Below are 15,540 nucleotides of genomic sequence, written 5' to 3'. Positions count from 1 at the left end.
TATTATTTATTATATGTAAGTACAGCAAGGCGATTGCTAGTTTGACCTCCGCAATGGATTAATTCTCCTCTTTCTCATTGTCAACAGTCACTCCGAATCTTCCCAAATACAAATGTGAACAGCCTCCTTGAATTGAAGTTCCAAGGGTCAACTGTATGTAAATCAGGAGGTGATGTGCAAAGAATAAGAGCATTCCAAGACGACATCTGCTTTGGGGAGACAGTTTGCCTAGTTTCCCAAAGAGATGTTCTGGCATGTCGGTGATCACAGACAACCTTTCAGCTCTAAATGACTTTGAATAGCACTAAGGGGACAAAACAACGCTAGGCCCGAGCGGGGCAAGTGGCGCTGGCAGCGCCGATGTATTGTTCTGGAAGATGAGCGGGAGGCAATCATAGAGCGGGCCCACTGCTGGCCACGTGCTCTTTCCTGAAGTCTGCATGAATTATAACATTTCATTCTGGTATCTCTCATCATGGTTCATTACAGTCAGACAATTGAGTGCTGAGAGAAGCACCACGCTCTGGGGTCCCCCCAGATACCCTCAGAAAATGAAGAGGGAGCGAGGGGCAGAGGGAGAGAACGCCAATCCCCACACTTGCCGCTGAAAAGGATGGACAAAAACACATTGTCCTTGGAATTAAAAGGGAGGCTTACGGCTACTATGAAAATGTTTGAAAAAGAATGAATTTGCCCGCTGATGCACACTCAATGAAATGTATGCCAGAGCGCCACGGAGAAGAGGCGGGAATTAAAAAGGGACGCAATCTGAGGCAAATGACACTTGAGTGTTTGGAAAATAACTGACAGCTGCACAATAGGACGCCAAAACAGACTGCAATCTGCCTTCACATGAAAAGATGGTCACTTGAATAGCAGTGTGAGCAAATTCAAATTCATGCAGTGATACTGTCCATTCACAGCAGATGTGGATAAATAGACAAGCATGAAAATGGAAATGAAAGGTAAAGTTTTGCTAGGATAAACGGAGCAAAGAAATAACTACAAAGACCTTTCAAAATAATTAACCTTTTCAAGCACAAATTATGATAAGATAAATCAGGATTCTTTTCTCAAGTGTTTATAGACGTCTGTGGGAATGATCAGAACTAAACACCTGGCTGGCTATTACCTGTGCTGGACCTCAATCGATTAAGACTGTCCCAATTCAAGCATGTGAGCGCTTTGATAATGTCTTGACAGTATATTTTAACAAATATCTGCTGATACCATCTATTGGTGGGTGTTGTTTAGGTAACAAAAAGAGTATTAAGATCTTTTTGCCTGTGCGACAAGACCTACCCACCATTTAAGGATAGACATTAAATGACGTGACACCACACCAACTAAAACAAGACTTTAGATGTCACCGTTTTGACTACGTAGTTTATCGAACCTTTATTTGCTATCTGAAAGAGCACTGTTTGGATGATTTAATTCAGGTCTACAATATGTGCTGATGCGCAACGTCCCATTGTCTCTGCGCTGGTGTTCCTTGTACCCAGCCTTGTTGGCTCTGTAAATTCAAAACAATAGCTGACAACAAAAGGAGACAATATGCTATTCAAGACCATCGCGAGTCTTGTTCTCTGACCTCTTCCTTAGCCTGTGTCTGCTACTCTTCCTCTTTCACATCACCCCCCCCCCCCCCACCCCACCCCACCACACACACACGCATACGCACATGCACAAACACACACACACGCACACAATAAATAAAGAGCTATACTTTGATAGTCATCAAAGTTTGATTACTTCAAATATTTCACTGTATGCTGCTTGTATGCGCCTCCCAATATGACAAGACAGCAATCAAAAACTCTTAATGAAGCCAATGGACTCGCTTCAGTCTACAATGTTCTTCCATCGATAATTCCCACCAAATACATTGGAGGACGTTAAAAGTCTGACACATATTGTGTCCCTTCCCCCATACAGCCAGTTGTCTACCGAGCTGGAAAACTCATGTAGACAATTGTATTGTTGCATTGATGCAAGTGTTCTCTAAGGTTAATGACAGTTTGAATTATCGCTTGAGGTTGGGGGCTAAAAAAAAGCGTGATGACACTCTCAATCTCAAACTCCTTGTCAGACTGCGCATTGAATAAATATTTGACAACATTGACCTTTAAAAAATATTGATCCTTTTGCTTGAAAATATTAAAGAAATAATGATTGTAATTTTTACACATGGCTAATGGCAGTGACACATAATCAATGAGCGCCAACCCTCCAGTCAAAATAGAATTGACCGAACGTCTATCAGCATCACTAAAAGTCGTGTGCAATATAGATTACCTTTACTACTCAGTCAGTCAGTCATCTTCCGTACTGTGCATCCTCGTAAGGGTTGCGGGGGTTGCCGCAACCTATCCCAGCTGACTTAGTGCAAAAGACAGGCTACATCCTAGACTGGTCGCCAGTCAGCTGTAGGGCACACAGAGACAAACATTCGCACTCATAATCATACCGCCAGCAGCGGGAATCGAGCCCGAGCGAGTGAAACACTACACCATCAGCCGGTGACTACACAGTCCCATTTCATGATACCTACCTGTGTGCATCGATTTGAAAACACGCGCGAGCAAGTTTGTACTGAAGCAGTATCCGAACATGCGCATCTCACTTACAGTACACGCTTACGCGTATCACAGACATTTTCCATTTTGTCAACGCCAATAGCGAGCACGCCTGCGCCTTCTAAACTCAACAGCCACTTCATTAAACGACTACAGACTGTTGGCTGCGTCAGTGGGAAAAGTCTATATTAACTGTGTGAGATCAACAGAGTTCCCAACAAAGGCCATAGTTGTTCCTCCACGCTGGGCGCCATTGGGAGGAATTCTGGAGTCGATCAGGATACCCCTCTGCTGGGTCATAGGCCCCTAATGTGCTTCCCAAATGGTCTTGCTATTTCATCCTTTCCTCCTTAGACCTCACATATACAATCAGAAGCAAATAAACCGAGGGTCTATCCAGGGTCACATAAAGCTTTACTGCCCCTTGCCCTACTTGTGTGGTACAGAAATTTAACATTACTGCAAATGTGTGGAGTGTACTTTTGTTACACTGTTTTCTTGTAGATATAGTAGTAAATATAGTTAGATATGGGGGTCTTAACAGAGCTTTTTTCAGTCAGGCTGAGTTTACTAGCTGTTGAGGTGGTCAATGCCGACCTCTAGGCAGTTTGGGGAAAATGGTTTGTTGTTATTAGGCCAGTTAGTGCCATACGACTACATAAATTAAGCCATTAATCTTGACACGACAAGGCGTGGGAGGAAAGGCCAATTACCTTGAGGAAAGGGATCAATTCCTGAAATATTGAGTGGGGAAGGTCCTGACTTGAAGGTTAAAATTTACACATGCAGTTCACTGAAGAAAACAAGGAAATATAGTTCATTAAAAAGGATGAGAGACTCCATCTCATCAGCATTGCTGGTGCTTCCTCCCAATCATTGATGTGTTGACATAAAAAAATTAAAAAAAATCCATGGAAAAGGTTTAGGATATTAGCGGTTAATTTCCAAGTTCATCAAAGTTAATTGACACTGAAAATTAGTCATATTTCCCAAACCTTCCGAGCTACCACATAATGCAAGTACAAGGCTTAAAATAAAAGAATAACACTTGTGAAATGTGATTTTTCTGAAAAGGACTTTGTCTAATGTAACTCATCAATTGATTTAAAAAAAAAAATAACTTCGTGATGTAAATGATCATAGATTCCTTCCTACTCATAATTTGATCTATTCTGCCATCTAGTGGCACTGAAACATTAGTAGTTGTTGTAAAATAACATTAAAAGTACAGTAAGGACTTCTACTTTTTTAAATGCAAATGCTCTAAGTCCCTTAGAACTTGCGCATGATTAGGCTGTTATAAAATTTGTGTTATTTTCCTACAGTTTAAATGGTTTGTTTAGGCCAGAGTAGACCATTTAAGAACAATCCTTTAAGATTGACAAATGTTGAGTGTTTAAAAACAGTTATTAAAAGGTAAACAAACAAATAAGCTGCAGTTAAAATTAGTTTTTAAAATGTCATCAGTTCCTGAACATTAATCAGCATTTATCTAATTATTATAAAAGCCGCTTAAAAAAGAATTCAAGAATAATGATTTATCTCCGCTAGAGGTCACCATTTAACAAACTAAATTAACCTCAACATTTTATCATCGGCTAAAATGTAACATCCGGTCAATATTAAAGGCTTTCAATGTATGCTTTGGTTCTGAACTCATCAAAAACTAGCCTGGTGAAATGTACACTGTCTCATAAATAAAACATGAATTGTAAAATAACAAACAGCATATGTCAAATACGTCAGCAAATGTCAAGATACGATTCAAAAAGTGGAATAAACATAAGCATGGCTTGCTTTGATAATTGATGTACAAAAAAGCCTACATGCAAATATAACTATTATATGACTTGAGTATTTATGCTCCAACATATCCTGTATAATTTGACGCTAATAGGTACTTTAAATGTGGAAGTCAAAAATGTGTTACCCAGCAGTTTTTAAATTAGATGCCTACATTACTTGAACATGACACACACACACACACACAAAAAAGCAATGAATGAAGCAAATACATACCAGAGCAGAAAAAACATTCAACAAACCAAAACCAACAATCTATTAAAAATCCATAAAAGACAGCAATGCAGTATAGTGAGAAGGACTTTTCCGTAACCTATAAACGTGATCTAATAGGTCAAAGGCAATAAGGGAAATAAAACGAGTAGTAGGAGTAAAGCAATTTGTAATCCAGTGTTCAAATTCTGTACATTGCGCTTGAAATGGGCCTTTGATTTCACAAAAAAAAATTGACATGCTCTTATTTCATGGTGCACGGAATGAAAATCTCTCCTTATGCCCACTTCAACCTCTGAACATATCAGAACTACACACCCCTCCATACACAACATCATTTCCAAGGACATGGGAGTCTTAACTAAAAAAATTTGTGCAGGCATCATTTTACATCCTACAGACAAACATTTTCAGTCTATTTACTACCCATCATTTCGGAACAAAAACGTATTGTTACCAAACATGAAAACTGAGAATCTCAAGGACCACCATTTGCACAGAAAATGAATTAATATTCTGAAATGCTTATCCTCACAAGGAGGGCCACGGGGATGCTGTAGCCTATCCCACCCAACAATGGGCAGTAAGAAGGGTGCATCCTGAATTGGCTGCCAGCTACTCACCGGGCACAAGGAGACCGGCAAACATTCAGGCATTCAACCACAACCAAGGACATTTATTTTGGGTTCATTCTGCTCAGAAATGAATGTTCTTTGGAGGTGGGAGGGAGCTGAAGTACCTGGAGAAAACACTGTGGGGTGGCCTTGCTAACCACTCATCCACCTATTGGTGCACAATAAATGAGACGGAAATGTCATTTTAAGATCCCAAAAATTCAGAAATACTGTCATTGGCATTTTCATTTGAGTTTACAACCCAGAGTAGAGTTGCCATAAAAGATTCAATTAATGAAATACTTTAAAACAGCAGTATCCAAACTAGTGATGTCTAGATCCAAGACTCAGTATTGATATTGGCGCCAAATTAATTCCAGCAATATGTTTGACATTTTCAAAAATAGCAACATTCCACTTCTTTCAGTGATGTATTTGTTGTCATTCACCATTCAAGGACAGCTCTATAGGCAAACAGCATTTTGAACACGCAGAAGAAACAACGGATGCTGGCAGAAGTTGACACGTTTTCATGAAAATGGCAATTTTACAATGCAAAGTTTAACTCAACCCAATGCCCAAAACACAGCAACCCGATCTGCCGCTGTGACAGGAAGCAGTGACATCACCTCAGCTGTTGTTTATCTGCAGTGCAAATTCAAGTTGGGAATACATTTTAAAATGAATGCAAGGTTTATTTCTTTGAGATAAGACTCAATTCGGGTTTTAGATAGTCGATTAGACTGTTTCACTGTGACCATCAAAAACAGGTTATTCTCGCCACAGATCGGCATTGCTTTCAGCAACAAAGGTAACCAATTACTGCACCTCATCTGAAGTGTTGCAAACAAAATACTTCATGCTCTCAAGATGTGCATAAGAAAAAATTGTTAGGCTCGTAGCTAAATAAATTAAAGTGAAGAGAAATTTCAAGGCTTAGGTCGAACACAATCAAATTTCTTTTTACAAAGTTCTATAAGAACACAAGTGAAATCCTGTGTTGTATGTCAACTTGCCTCATTCTTCTTGGCAGCATGGTATGAATCTCAGCGACAGCCATTTGATAATGATTATATCATTGAATGTATGGCAACTGTTTGTCTAGCCGTAGATGTGGCCCGTGATTGGCTGTCAATGTGTTTAGTATCTACCTGGCCTTTGCACAAAGTCACCTGTAATAGTGTCAAGCTCCCATGTGACAGAACTTGACTTTTTATGATAAAGTAATACATAACAGGGAGAAAAAAAGAAAAAACTAATTGGAATCGGTGACCAGTCAACCCTAACACTAACCATAACCCTAAACCTAACCCTAAACAAAACCCCAAACCTAACCCTAAACCTAACCCTAAACCCAGTGGCGGGCGGTGCATTTTCTGGTAGCGCCTTCAACGTATCAATCCAACCCTCAAAAACTATTTTATGGCTATAAAACCTCTACTGCAGCTACAGCTGCGACACATAAAAAATAATCTATAAATTAATGCACAAAAATGGGGTAAAATCCACTTCCTAGCAGCATTTCATGATTAAATACAAATACTGGAGCTTTTCAGACATTAAAACCAGGCCAGGGGGTGATTTTCCCGGGAAAAGACAGCGATGAACGTCAATGGCGTACGGGCAAACATTGCCTGAAAATGGGGTAAAATCCAGCCGAAAACAGCATTTATTGATTAAATACAAATACTGGAGCTTTTTAGACATCAGAACCGGGCCCGGAGTATCATTTCCCCGGTAAAAAGACAGCGATGAACGTCTATACGTCCATACGTGAAATGACAAAAAATGCACTAAAATTAGGTAAAATCCACTTCCTAGCATCATTTATTGATTGAATACAAATACTGGAGCTTTTGAGACATTACAACCAGGCCAGGGGGGTGATTTTTCCCGGGAAAAGACAGCGATGGACGTCAATGGTGAAACGCCAAAAATTAAACTGGGGTAAAATCCACTTCCTAGCAGCATTTTGTGATTAAATACAAACACTGGAGCTTTTCAGATATCAGAACTTGGCCCACAATTGAAATATTATTTAAGAATATAGCCATATTTTACTCATCAAAAATCATTTTACACAATATCCATCCTCCTTTCTTTCTTCCTTCTTTCCTATCGCCATCGAAGCTAATGATGAAAGTCGAGCCTGTCCTGTCATATTTCCGGCATAGTCCGTTTTGAAAATAGCTTTAAATCAACACAACAATATACTATTTGCTTGTGGAGCTAAGTTAGCGCGCTGAAAGTGCCGCACACACCATTTTCCCGGCTGTAACAGGCTTGCTAGCTTCGGAGTTGACCGCCTTTTCTTAATGATGTCCATTTTTTTCTGGAAAAGTCCGTCTGGAAAATAGCTTTGTGAGCAAACAGAATCCATTTGTTTTTGCTTCTGTCGGCCATTGTGGGTGGAGTTTGCGATCTCGGCTGCCTCGGTACTGCTTTGGCCCGCCTACTAGCCAATCATAGTTTGTGAAAGCAATGACATGTCCCAGCCAGCAAAATGCTAACACCTATGAAAAATCATTGTGGGGTTGCCAACTCGAAATCTGATTGGTTAAAAGCAACAGTCTAGTTTAATGCAGCAGAGCCCGCAAGAACTGATTGTGAAGGCTTTGAGGCAGATCTGATCTGGCAACAAATAATGGCTGAAATGTGATTGGTTAAATGCTTCAACATGAAAACACACATCTGGAAGCAGTGCAACCGGGGGGAAAAGCAATGAAAGGAAGCTAACAGACCATTTGGAATAATAAGTATTGATGGACAAAATATAATTTGATTCAGATATTTCTTAGGCCAGCAGAGAAGGCCTTGAAGGCCCTGACGGCCCGCCACTGCCTAAATCTAAACCTAGGGTTGGAGTTAGGGTTAGGCGCAGGGGTGGCCAAGTCCAGTCCTTGAGATCCCCTATCCAGTCTGTTTTCCATATCTCCCTCCTCTACCACACCTGAAGCAAACAATCAACTCATCAGCAAGCTATTCAGAAGCTTCATACCGATCTTGATTATTTGATTCAGGTGTGTTGGTGAAGGGAGACATGGAAAACAGACTGGATTGGGGCTCTTTAGGACCGAACTTGGCCACCCCTGCTTTTGGGGATGTGGGAGGAAACCGGATTACCTGGAGAAAACCCACGCAAGCCTGTGGAGAACATGGCCACCAGGCATTTCACTAGTAACTAGTAATACTTTTTGGGGGGTATTTAACTAATTCCCTGTCATTGGCAACAGCAAAGGCCAATTCATTCTAGCAATATAAAAACTAACCGACAGAAGGAGTAAGAAGAGCTGAAAATGACAACAGAATTCGGTGTAGTAATCATTAAACCCCCTTTATCCAAGGACTCATGAATGCACGTGCAGTTGCCACAGCATTTGAATTCCGGCCAAAACTAGGCTGACAGGAAGCTTTTCTTCCCCCTTTCTTCCTCAAGCCCTCCTTGCTCTGATGGGTCTTTAGAGGGACCTCACAACATGCACATAGTGATATTTGGCGGAGTTTTGCCCACTTCTACTCAGAGTGGAATTTTTTCAGCTTGATCAAAGTAATGTTAAGAATAAATCTACAGTGCAACAGCATATTTCTGGCAAAACACTAACAAAGACTTGCATAACAATGATGAAACTAACCATGACTTGTTGAAGCAATGTCAAATATTGTTAAAACTATCAATATAATCAATTTATACAACTAGACTTCTTTTAGCTACTGCAGAAGCCTCACAAACAAATCACGATACAAAACCAGGCGCACACACGGAATATATGCGGGCACCGAATACGCAAAATGACATTTTGAGGGGAAATGCTTTTAACTCACCTTCTTTTTGTGTCCTCGATCACTCACACATGGAACTTGCTACTTTATTTTGTCGTGTTTAAACGCCCACGTCGAGCTCGAAAACAGCGTGTCAACCTTGTTTACAACTTTTCAGCGTGGATTGCTATTGGTCGGAAAAGAGTTTAGTCGCCCCCCCTAAATCTGGGAGGAGCCTCAATTTCGATTTCCTGTTCTCAAACTCCTCCTCTTTCACAGACTGAGAAGGAGCCAATTTCGGAAGGAAATGCCCTCATTCAACGAGAATCTAGACAAAATATGTCAACACATCACCTAAAATGCCCTAATGTCTGAGAACTGTATATTTTATTAAGCTTTTATAAACCAAAACACTCATTTATTTGAATTTAAGAACAAAAACAACAATTATATCAGCGAAATCATAATAACTATCATGAACAATGTTCCCTCTAATTTTTCGTTGGTCTGAGCAGAAAGTCAACCTCCCTGAGCGCACTGAGTACCAGTGTGAGCGACATCATCGGTACTCGGATGATTCGCCTAAAGACGTTTCGCCGACGGACGTTTGACAGACGGGCAGGTCGCCGAATGGACGTTTCGCCGAACGTTCATTCGGCCGAACGGAGGTTTCGCCGAAACGGGATTCGCGCGCTCGCCCCGCCCCCGGATCGTGTGTGTACAAGTTTTTCAACCTCGGCCCGCGGGCCATATACGGCCCGTTAGGATTTTTAATCCGGCCCGCCGCCGGTGTTGTCCAAATTATAGTAAAAATCTATGTTAGTCTACCATCAATGGCAGCCCGGGAATAAGCACTCTTGGGCGGGCAGATGTAGCAGAACCGAGCCGTAAAATGACAGCAATCGGGTCAAATCCATCCTAAAACAGCATTTAATGATTAAATACAAATACTGGAGCTCTTTGGACATTAGAACCGAGCCCAGGGAAGTGAATTCCTTGGTAAAATGTCGTGATGATATCGCGATGGAGGCAAAAAAACGTCTATATACGTCCATTCGCCAAACGGCTCAAAATGCTCTCAAATTCGGTCAAATCCAGCCGAAAACAGCGTTTAATGATTAAATACAAATACTGGAGCTCTTTGGACATTAGAACCGAGCCCAGGGAAGTGAATTCCTCGGTAAAATGTTGTGATGATATCGCGATGGAGGCAAAAAAACGTCTATATACGTCCATTCGCCAAACGGCTCAAAATGCTCTCAAATTCGGTCAAATCCAGCTGAAAACAGCGTTTAATGATTAAATACAAATACTAGTATTTGTATTTAATCATTAAACGCTGTTTGAACGAACGTTCATTCGGAGACCTGTCCGTCTGTCAAATGTCCGTCGGCGAAACGTCTTTAGGCGAATCATCCGGTCACGACATCATCATTGCTCGCGAAGGGCACACCAGTATCACACCTGCCACAAGCAGGTGCATGTCAATGTTCCCTCTAATTTTTCATGTAAAACATGCTGTAAAACACGAAAAACGAAAAACATAAGTGGACAGAGCTAATGCTACTGGCTGCCGCTTAAACGGCTCCATCATGAAGAAAGGGGTAAAAAAAAAAAAAAAAAAAAAAAAAAAAAAAAAAAAATCCGTTTTTTTTTTTACTGCGCGCCATAGGATTTCTGCTGCGCAGAGAAGACGAGAGTAGTGCGCAATTACGCACGCGCGCAGCTTAGAGGGAACAGTGATCATGAATCATTGTTTTTTTTTTTTTTTGCATCCATGCCATTATAAATGCAAAAAAAATTAAATATATATATATATATTTACATTTTTTGTATATATACACACATAGGGCGGCCTGGCCGCTGAAGGGTCAGTTAGCGCAGCCTCACAGTTCTGGGGTCCTGGGTTTGATCCCAGGTCGTTCCTCCTATGACCTATGTGGAATTTGCATGTCTTCCCTGGGCTTGCTTGGGTTTTCTCTGGGTACAATGGTTTCCCCCCACAACCCAAAAACATGTATGGGAGGCTGGCATTCGCACAATTAACCCGCCACCGAGCGGGAATTGATCCTATACTTGCCCGCACCGAAGTCAGGCAGGTGAACCACTACACCACAGTATAGTGGCTATACTTTACTACACACATGATACTACACTGTTCTATGCTATACCATATTCTGTGACCAAAACTGATGTGTACTGTTAAAAGTGTGAATTTAGCCAATGGCCATGGCGAATGTGAAAGTGGTCTTTGACAAAAAGGGGCAACATTGATCCCCTGTGCTTGATGAATATTTCTCTGCCTTTGACTCACTCTGAGATGCTTTGGAGAAAATCATCAGCTAATTGGTGTAGTGTTAAATGCATAATCCCCATCTAAGGGTTTAGCCTTTGGAAAAATAAATAAATAAAACTGTCATGCTTTGCTTTAGCTTATTAAGATTGATCCTAACACACAGGCTAAACATTATAAGCAAACCTTTTAGGCTTACATTCTGGAACGATGGCTGGTTGGGCCACTAAGCAACTGCTTATTCTGTCAACGCCCTGCTGCAGCATCAGATAGAATCAAGCAACTTTGACAGTCCTTGATACACTCAAACTGGGTACAGACGCTCCCCTACTTACGAACGAGTTAGGTTCCGAGCGATTGTTCATAAGTTGAATTTGTTCGTAAGTTGCTCAGTGCTATATTTTGTATTATAATTTATGTTTAAGGCCTATATAAGTATATTGAAGGTTTATATACGTGCATTTGTATGTTTTAGGCTTGTATAAGTAACACACATTGGTTTGTACTGAAAAAAACATTTAATAACATGGAGAGAATACATACAGTACTGTATACATACATTAGAGAGAGAGAGATGTACTTGAAACTGGCCGAAAGAAGCTATCTAATGACGATTGCAGTTTTCTTTTTTTCATCATAAATGATGCGGTAGCACTGTATGGCATCATTCAATTGATTTGCAAACTTTGTGCAACGTTCAATACATGCTGCTCAATCTTTATGTTTATAAATGGTAATGACGGTCGAACGATTCAAGTTGTATTCACGTGCAACGCTCACCACTTTCTCACGCGCATCAAGCTTCGTTATTATTGCCACTCATTTCAAATGAAATGGCTTGCCTCTTCCTTGCACCTCCCTCAATAGAAGCCTTTTGCTTTTCACCAACCATATTGAATAATGGATGCACGAGATATTTAATGATAAAAATGGAAAAGGTTCTTTGCGCACTGGAGATACGTTCACGCACTTCCGCACTGCAACGAATTGGGCAGAGGAAGGTAGATGCTGGGTGAGCTGAGCTCTCACAGCGCCAGGCGTCGGTATTAGCGGCGGAAAGAAGCACTACTCGGAAAAAGGCGCGCAATTCAAAATTGAACTTACGAACATTTTTCGACATAAACGCAATTTGCAGACATGTTCGTATGTACTGTTGTTCGTAACTCGAATGTTCGTAAGTAGGGGAGCGTCTGTATGTGGAAATAAAAAGGAATGTAGTTTAAATCAGGGTCATCCGCTTTTTAAATAAATAACAGTCACTATTTCGCTTTTATGTTTGCACAGGTCTTTTTGGTATTAGAGGGTGCTTTCAGGAGAAAACAAACATTTGTGCCATCATCACAGCCCTGCTAAAAGCAATGGCAGTGACATTTTGCTTCTAGAGTTTGATGTGTAATTTAATCATTAGTAAGTTCATCCCAATTATAAGCCACCAAAGTGGGTGATTCAAGGTCACCATGCACGTGACAAGTCTTTACTTTTTCATAAACCAAAATAGAAAGGGGCTTTGGGGTCCATTATTTCTCAACAGTACCGTAAAATAGCGGGTCTATGCCTAAGTTAAGTGTCTCGATCATGGGTATTTTGAGTCTTTAGTTTGAGTCATCAATACATTGTTGACACAAATGTTTATTATTGCTTTACTGCAATTGGGTAGCGCTGTTAATAGACCATTAGAAACTTCAACAAAATAACAAAAGGCACATTTTAAGAGACCTACAATCACTATCAGTAGCTTGTATGAGCCTGGGATGAGTGTGACTGATTACACTTCTCTGTAATAGGGCATCACCGTGGTTGTCTCTCAGTTGGATGTCTTGTCCCTACTCGTTTGGCTGTAGGGTCCAATTGTCAGTTTTGATTACTCTGTGTTCTGTGAGCTATAGTGATTGACATTATTGTCACTTACTCATCAGGGAAACTGCTTCTCATTATGATTGCCCTCCACATCAGGGAAAGAATGAACACAATAATTGTAATTACTTTCTTCAATGTCTTTCCTTTTTGGCCCTCCTTTTAAGTGTGTTTTTTTTTTATAAGATGTCATTAGCTACATAATCTTTTTCCTTGTTGCCCTCTCTTTTGGCAGTGGAATGTAGAAGGAAAATCACTGAAGAATCGAAGAAGAGGACACTTTAACGTACTCAGTCCCTTTTTTTGTTTTATAAAATGCAAATTACATTTCTTGAAACAAATAAATTGAATTTCTAACACTCCAAATATATTTTTCAACTACAAGTATGTTTTGGTGCAGGCATGTACATTTTATTTATGTTCTGTTTAATATTTTGCAAGCTGCTCACATTTGAGGATTGAAGGGTAGTTTTGGGAGCCTCTTATTTTTAAATACAGAAGTTGTATTGTTTCTCATAAACTACTGGCGTGACGAAAGGCAAATTTGGGATACGAATTCACTTCAATTCACCAACACTTCTCCATTCTTAAAATCCATTTTCCATGTTCGCAGTCCGCTGGCTTCACACTTCACAGTCCGGCAGTATGTCTGTCTAAATGCACTAGTATGCAGTCGAAAGTAAATTTCCATCACTCTTGATTGTCCCTGCACATTATCACTATTTCCAAATGGTTCTGATTTGGTGGAAAGCATCACAGTTTGAAACAGGACTGCCACAGTTTATGACAATAAACTGTCTCTCTGTTCAATTAAATGTGCTAATGTCATATCATTACATTGTGGCTTTGCAGCTGTTTGTAATGAGAAAACTTGACTTCTGTACACTGTGTACCATGTGGGTGTACTCATTAATCTGACAGCAGGGCCATTTCTCTTGGCAGTGTAGCCATCTTTAAATCGCTCATTAACCATTGGCCATAATCCTTGTCCACTCTCTATTTGGCTGTTTATCCATGAAAAGTCATACTTTTTAAAAGTGTATCCATTTAATCAGAAACTTGCTTGCCAAATCCCTCACAAACCTCCTGTTCTAGTCGAGGTTTTATTGAGACAGCAAGAGATGAATTTATATATATCATTAGTTTGAATTTGTTAATTTCCAGTTTATGGCAAGTGAGATTATAGAAAAGGATTTTTTATTGGTGGCTATTGACAAAAACATTTACTCCACAGTTGGGAGGTTTGGAGTTTATAGTTTGGCTTCAGCCTGTGTGGGGAGTTTGCATGTCCTCCTAGGGCTTGCATGAGTTTTCTCCAGATCATACTGCCTATTCCTTCTCTGTTCTCAGTGGGGGCGGGTGGATTTGAACATGATGAGGTGGTACTGATGGTGGCTGTCTTAAAAAAATCCATCTAGTTTCAACACCTTGTCCCGGTCAAGGCATGTTGGAGTGTGTCATAGCTGACTTCAGGCAAAAGACAGACTACACACAAAACAGACAACCTATATCCCTATGCCAACTATGGATACTCACAATCACACCACTAGTGAACGGGAATCGATCCCACACTGCCTGCGCCAAAGCGAATGTAACACTACATCATCAGCGACTTCTCAAGAACATGTCTGTGATTTTTCCACTGCGTTTGCAGCACTCTAGCATTGTGTTATTTTCTATTGGAGTGTTCTGCTTCTTTGAGCACCTAAGTGCCTCAGAGAATGAGGAATAATGTCATTTACAATAAACACCAAAGCACTTTAGTTACGACATGTCCGTTTATTATTGTGTCTTATTATTTTTGGATTCCAACAAATAAACAGATTAGGCAATATCATTTTTTTTAATTCGCCTGTAATATCAAATTTCTGTAACCATTTGAAGCTAAGGAGAATTTGGAACCAAATAATTATTCATAATTGCAAGGTGTTTTGAATGTGGCTGGTTTTCAGCCCTGTGAATGTTAGGGTGCACCAGGCATTGCATCCTAAAACCTCTGAAATAGAATCGAATAGAATGCTAGAATGTAAAACAAGATGAACAAATAGAAAATGGAGGGTTGCCTTTAAGTTAAAAGAAACAACAACAACAACAAAAATACTATTGTCATTGGTACAATAAAAGATCATTGAATGAAAGTAACCAGAGTAAGATATTAATTAAAGAAAATTCTACATCTTTTTTGTTCAGTCAAGGTATTATGGAGGTGGGTGGCAATGAAAGAAAATGCTTTTTTTCATTGTTTTTTTTTGTTGCAGTGACGAGACCCCCAGGCGTTTGAAGACTGATGATTATAAAAAATCTCTGAAAGCTTATGTCCTTGCGTTGATAACATGACCTGTGAATGTTTCAGTTTCATGCTTTTTTTATTTACAAAGATCATAGAAACTGCAAGAAAGGGCAAATATATACAGTAAATGACAGT

The 15,540-nt window shown here is 40.1% G+C and overlaps 1 protein-coding gene across 1 annotated transcript in view; it reads right to left on the bottom strand.

The window, feature by feature from the left end:
• ccnd2a (cyclin D2, a) overlaps positions 1-9,130 on the bottom strand; it is a 112,858-nt gene extending 103,728 nt beyond the window's left edge. The window contains exon 1 of the mRNA XM_077596136.1: positions 9,032-9,130. The gene's annotated coding sequence lies outside the window, so the exon portion shown is untranslated. The remainder of the gene's footprint in view (positions 1-9,031) is intronic.
• Positions 9,131-15,540: the final 6,410 nt, after the last annotated feature.

Source organism: Stigmatopora argus, chromosome 3 (assembly GCF_051989625.1).
Source record: "Stigmatopora argus isolate UIUO_Sarg chromosome 3, RoL_Sarg_1.0, whole genome shotgun sequence".
In the NCBI taxonomy this organism is placed as follows: Eukaryota; Metazoa; Chordata; class Actinopteri; order Syngnathiformes; family Syngnathidae; genus Stigmatopora; species Stigmatopora argus.
This window is presented reverse-complemented; position numbering and strand designations above follow the sequence as displayed.